This window comes from Sinocyclocheilus rhinocerous, unplaced genomic scaffold (assembly GCF_001515625.1).
Source record: "Sinocyclocheilus rhinocerous isolate Xijiao unplaced genomic scaffold, SAMN03320098_v1.1 scaffold6288, whole genome shotgun sequence".
NCBI lineage: Eukaryota > Metazoa > Chordata > Actinopteri > Cypriniformes > Cyprinidae > Sinocyclocheilus > Sinocyclocheilus rhinocerous.
This window is the reverse complement of record NW_015649222.1, coordinates 25,171-31,713: the sequence shown is the minus strand read 5'-3', so window position 1 is coordinate 31,713 and position 6,543 is coordinate 25,171. Positions and strand designations below refer to the sequence as shown.

At 45.7% G+C, this 6,543-nt stretch overlaps 1 long non-coding RNA gene across 1 annotated transcript in view; it reads left to right on the top strand.

Annotated features, from left to right (window-relative positions):
* LOC107710301 (uncharacterized) overlaps positions 1-6,225 on the top strand; it is an 11,547-nt gene extending 5,322 nt beyond the window's left edge. The window contains exons 2-3 of the long non-coding RNA XR_001636584.1: positions 1,028-1,034; positions 6,214-6,225. This is a non-coding gene — a long non-coding RNA (uncharacterized LOC107710301). The remainder of the gene's footprint in view (positions 1-1,027; positions 1,035-6,213) is intronic.
* Positions 6,226-6,543: the final 318 nt, after the last annotated feature.

The following is a 6,543-nucleotide window of genomic DNA, read 5'->3' as shown; positions in this document are numbered from 1 at the left end:
CCGAGCCCGAGCCCGAGCCCAAGTGAACCGCGCTCTGGCCCACCTCTTCCAACTGAGCCAAGGCCGGCTAAACAAACCGCAGCACAGAGCGATCACACTAGTCAAACGAACCCGGGCTTTGGGGGTCAGATGCGCTCGGGCACGGTTAAGCTTGCCTAGTGTGATACACCCTATTCTCCCGCATCCCGCACACATGAGTCTCTACCCGCCCGCACCCGCACTCGCCCGTCAAGTGTTGTCCCACGCCGCACTCTGCTGCGTTAGGTCCATAGACTGTAAAAAAAAACAGGTTAGATCCCGCGATAGTGCAGGTCTCTACTCGGAAGCTGCCTGTTATAATGTTATGATCGAGGCTCTGGACTCTGAGCATAGCTTTTTTATAAGGAAAGTATATTTATAATGCAATGTTAATCGACATGGCCTTTATCACTGTATATAATACTATCATTCTGTAATATGAAACCACGTCTGGTCACAAAAAGAAGTATTTCAAACACTCGACTATGTTATTAAGTTAATTTGGAGAAAAAGCATGTCAATAAATTATATCTTTGTTGGACAACAGGTTTGTAAACAGGCTCATACACATGCAAAACTGTATCGCACATGTGCTACTGTAGTACATTTATTCAGACCGATTTTTTGTGCACTGTACAGCCCTAACCAAACCAGTTACAGATTGTAAAAGGAGCTCAAGCTCCTCATTTAGCGATATAGGCTAATCCTCCTCAATTTCACGTCCGCCTTCCGCGATGTCACGCCGCACTGTCGCACACAGAAATATGTCAACAACTAGACTTTATCGTTTTTATTGCGGGAAGACTAATTCTTATCGTGGGGAGAATTTTTACCAGTATATCGCAAGCGATAAGATATCGCCCATCCCTAGTGCATAACAATGCGATTAATCGCGATTAATCACAGAAAACCATGCGATTAATCACGACAGAATATTTTAATCGTTGCCCAGCACTAATATATATATATATATACAGTGTATATATATATATATAGCTAGTGGCTGAAGACATACTGTACATCACTGCAAAAATCTGACCTAAATTGCAGCAAAATTTTAATTGATAATTATTATTATTGGGGTAGTAGTTTCAGTGTTGTTGTCATTAACTAAAACTATTAAAAATAATTTTCATTCATTTAAATAAATATTAATTAAAATATCAGATGTAAAACTTAAACTTAAAAAAAAACTTAAGTTAATTTCTAAGTTTTAATAATTTGATGAAGTACTAAATAAATAAATAAAATGAAGTACTAAAATTACTAAAACAGAAATAAAAATAGAAATAAATAGGAAATAGAAAAAAAAAAATTATTACAATCATAACAAATTACTAATATGTAAAATAAACTTAAATAATAAAAATAAAAAATATTAATAATATTAATGAAATATTACAAATAAAATATACATTATAAGTAGCATTAAAACGTCTCAGGTTACGTATCTAACCATGGTTCCCTGAGAAGGGAACGAGACACTGCGTCCTCTAGGGGTCGCTATGGGGAACGCCTCGGCGTGACTCGTGTCTGAAGCATACATTCAAAACAACCACAACACGTTGGCCGGCGACAGCCTATGACGTCACTACCGGTGCGACCGCAGTATAAAGGGATGCCGGGAGAATACGTCATCCGCTTCTTCGTCTGAAGCTTGCGTCTGAAGAATGGCAAGGAAACTAGAGGACGCAGTGTCTCGTTCCCTTCTCAGGGAACCATGGTTACATACGTAACCTGAGACGTTCCCTTTCGAGGGAACTTTGAACTGCGTCCTCTAGGGGCCGCTATGGGAAACGGTATACCCACGCCACCATGCTGAGGGGAGTGCATGCCAAGCACAAAGGCGAGCACTAAATACCAACTCTACCAAAGCTTAAGGGAGTTGCCCCAGGGACGGTTCGACGGCTGTCAGTGACATTATCCCTTTCGGCCAAAGGCCTGAGCTACATACTCCAGAAACTTACCTGTTAGGGGCCAGGCCTCCTGGACCCAGGATAGAGCTCAAAAGCTTGGAATCAGAAGAAGAGATTCCTTTAAGGGGATATGACCAAGTGCCTAGGATTGTAACTAGGTCTTGGCCTGTCACCCAGGGGCTACCGCTTGCTCTGCATGAGCTCGCTGAAGGAACTGTCTCAACAGACCCTTAGTAGCAACACCCTGTTCAAGTAGGTATCACTGGGGATACATAGGTAGAGTGGTGCCCAAGGTGAAACCGGGGTCTGACCGACTCAAAGAAAGGGCACTAAGCCACAGCACGTAACCCCTACCATTCAGGATTTTAGAAAGAACGCAAAATGCTTGATGTGCGTCCTTACCACAGCGTGGATTTTAGAAAGTGCACAGAGACTAAGCGTGCGCACTTACCATAACATGGATTTTAGGGATACCGTTACTAAGGGGTCATAGAGGCTGTTTACTAGACAGGCCTAGAGACCCTATGTGACCGTGGCACTCTGAGGGAGCAGTCCATAGCATACACAAAGCGCACATGGATAGAAATGCCTAGTAGCCTAGTGAGGAAGGAGCCTAGTAGCCTGATGTTGCTGGTTCAAGGAGCTCTGGGAAACAGAGAACTCAGCCCTCAAGGTCAGAGGAGAACTCAGAACCCTCAGAGAGGGGTAGCGTGCTCATAGGCGACCCTCTGGAATGAGGGGAGCACTGCTAAAGCCCACCATGAGAACAGCCCATGGAGCGGGGAATTCAACTCCTCCGGAGGGGAGGGAACTCGGATGCTCGGAAGGGAGCAGCATGCTCATAGATGACCCTTTACAGTGAGGAGAGCAATGCTGGCTAGATTAAAGACAGCTCACCAGGGAGGCAGCATTGTCAACCCAATCCAACCTTGTGCTCTCTACCCCGATAGAGAGCATGGGCCCCGTTTTAACCAGACCCGCAGAGCCTGGAAACAACGGGGCCCAAATCATGCATGGAGAGCTGTTACTCCTCAGAGCCAGAGCCCTCAGGAAGGGTTTCCGCAGAAACACCCCTCACTGATACCTCAGGGAAACCAGTGTACTCAAACCCACTCCACGGAGGGGTGACTCACTGGTTCACCATGAGGGCAGTGCGATGCAACTAGCAGACTGCAGAGTGGAGTTAGGGAGTAAAGCCGCTCAACGCCTTAGCGAGAGGAGCTCCACTCAGAGAAAAAAGGATATCCAGAAACAGGAAGCCCCTCGGGGCGAGACATGGGTATGGCGTCCCAGTCGGGGCAGCCTCTTGAGGCAAAAACCCAGCCAGGACGTCCAGGGGGGCATCTCGCAAAGCATACACTCTGGAAAGCTCACCAGAAGGAAGGACCCGCAGGTCCTGGGATTGCAGTGCTGTACTGGGGACCTGATGACCAAGAAGACTCCCACAGAAGCCTAATCACTTTGCCACATGATCCAGGAGGCATGAAGCCGAGAACAGGGCTATCATCCAGTCTGGATCCAGTATCGACGAGTGAGGTCATCACTGTAAAGAGTCGATAGCAAGGGTTCTGAGTCCAGCAGAGGTGGTGCTCACCGAGGACCTACCCTAAAAAAGGTCAGAAACACAACAGACAGGTCCCGGAAACACTGCAAAGAAGACTAGCAGAAGGATTCACACAACAATCAGCAAACAGATTTGAAATGGATCGTACTCACCCACCATGTTTCCCGCGCATGAGCTCAGTTCAGGAAGCGAAGTCTGAAAAAGCCTCGGGTCCGGACCATCAGTAAGGTAGTTTCTATGCTAGACATAGAACTAACCAGAAACATCATAGGTCCAGCATGAGAGACTGCAATGCAGGCGCAGGAGGTTCCTTCCTAACCTCAGTCAGGTGGAGTTGATGGTGGTTACAGGGGAATTAGGAAGGGGAAGATGAGGGCAGATGTTAAATCCCCTGAGGGAGGTGAGTAGATGTTTCAGGTCTTACTCTGGTCCGGATGAGAGCGTTGAGAACGCCTCGTCTGGATCACCTCCCTCAGGTCTTGTCTACCTCCCTTTGACTCGCGCTTCCTCCTAGCCCCACACGCAGGTGGGGGAGGGGCACGAGTTGCGACACTAGCCTTCTGTGCCCGTCTCTGATCCTCAGACTGGGACGGGCCAGGACCCCTGCATTGTTCGGGCTCAGACCTGGACCTTTGTGGAATGAAGGTTTTGAAGGCCGCTGGGTATACCTTCGCCTCCCTAAACTTCTCGACCACCGTCTCAACGGAGGTACCAAAAAGTTAGGAAGGCGAAACCGGAGCATTGAGGAGAAAGCCCTTCTCTTTCCTCCCGATATCTGCCAGGTTCACCCACAGATGTCTCTCCGTTACCACCATGGCCACCATAGATCTGCCCATAGCAGTGGTGGCCTGCTTAGTGGCATGGAGAGCAAGATCCGTGGTGCGGCGCAGCTCAGTTACCTCATCAGGGGAAAGGCCCTCACCCTTATTCAGGTCTTTCAGCAGATCAGCCTGGTACGCCTGAAGCACCGCCATCATGTGCAACGAAGCGAGAGCCTGACCTGCTGCTGTATATGCCCTGCCATTTAAGTGAGATGTATCCTGAAGGGGCATAGATGGCAAGGAGGGAGCCTTGAGAGAGGATGTCTCACCCACAGAGAGATAGCTAGCTAGCATCTCTTCTATAGGGGGCATCCTCTCATAGCCGCTTTCACGCATCCCCTCAATGTTGGCATAGCTTGTATGCTGGAACCTAAAGATGCGAAAGGAAAACGGCCTCTTCCATTCCTTCTCGATCTCCGTATGGAGATCAGGAAGAAATAGAAGGCTCACTTGAGCTGGGGGGCTATGGTCAGAAAGATATTGCTCGTCGAGACGACCCCGCGGTGCCACCTTCCTGGCCCGCTTCCACGGCAAGTGAAGCCTCGCCGTGGCGCGTTCCATAACCTCCAACAGCTCATCATATACCCTTTATACTGTGGTCGCACCGGTAGTGACGTCATAGGCTGTTGCCGGCCAACGTGTTGTTGTTGTTTTGAATGTATGCTTCAGACACGGGTCACGCCGAGGCGTTCCCCATAGTTTGATCCAATAAATGCAGTATTGGTGAGCAGAAGAGACTTTTAAGAATTTTACTTTTTTGAAAGACTACAAAACATCTTCATTTTCTGTATACATGCATACTTGCATACATACATACATACACCCAAACAAACAAACACACACACACACACACACACACATATATATACATATATATATAATAATAATAATTATTATTATTATAGCCATAATTATACATAATCATAGAATTTTGTCCAAATTGTGCAGTCTTACAAACAAGTACAGCAAACCTGGAATTTTTCTAACTTATGTTAGAAAAAAACTGAAAAACTGACGCTTACTACTTAAATTACTATTTTTTTATATAGTATGGTATAGTATGTACTGCAAAGTATAATGTAAGTATTACTCCATTCTGAACATACTGTAGCCCATTTCCCAGAAGAGAAAGACTGTAAATTTTTAATGCATATATCTGCTAAAAGGTGTCAACTTTTAAAAGTATGCGAGCATATTGATACACAAAATCTAAAAGCCACAAACTCACATTTTGATTTGATGGGGTCTGTAAAAGCATCCGTATTGTAATCCAAACCTCCAAGTCTGTATTTGCACAGCTCTGTGTTTTGACTGAAGCAGATGCAGATGTACAGTAACACAGTCCATTTTTGGCCTGGTTGGAGCTCTTTGGTCGAGCTTATCTGCTCTCTGACTGTGAGGATCCCCCCACCCCCACCCCTGTTCATCCTCAGTTCTGCTTCTTATTCAGGTTTAGATGTTCTTATCACTTTGACTGAATGAAAATTCATCCCTGCTGCAATATCAAACTCCAAAGATGCTGCACAGAGGAAAGCCTCACATATTTTGCATGCCGCTTGCATGTTGTATGCATGTCAGTACCTGATTGAACCTGATATTTGATGAGGTTGTAAATGATATCTTTTGTATTTCCAATTGATGGTCTGATCGTTTCTGACCTTTGTGCAGATGTTTTCTTATTGGCCGAGTGTGAAGGATATGATGGGAATAGCGATTGCGTTAAAGGAGAGATGCAGTGGGGTAGTTGTCTCATTAACAGCAGCAGGTGCTCGTGTAGAAACTTGTTTGAGTTTTCAGAAATTCTCAGTGGGAAACAGAGACATTGTCTCTCTCTCTGTCTGTATAGGGGAGTGTTTGGTGGCGGGGCTGAAGATAGAGAAAGGGAGAAAAAAAGTTGTTTGGACTTTGAACTTCTCAAAAGCATCCTGACTCTTTCTGATGTCTTTGTCTTTTGAAAATGTCATTTTTTAAAAGAGACAGAATACAACCAAAGAAATCTGTAGATCCCTGTTGTTTTTTTCTTTCCTTTTCCTCTTTTCTAAAACAAAAATCAATCTTTGACCCTGTTCTAGAGTTCTGTGTTATGTGACAGAATTTCCATTAATAGAAAGGCAGAAATACAGATGGATGGCTGGACGGACGGAAAGACGGACAGACAGATAGATCGATAATGTAATGGACTCATTTCTGGATTGCTGTTTTCATCCTGGCAGGCAGGGGTCGC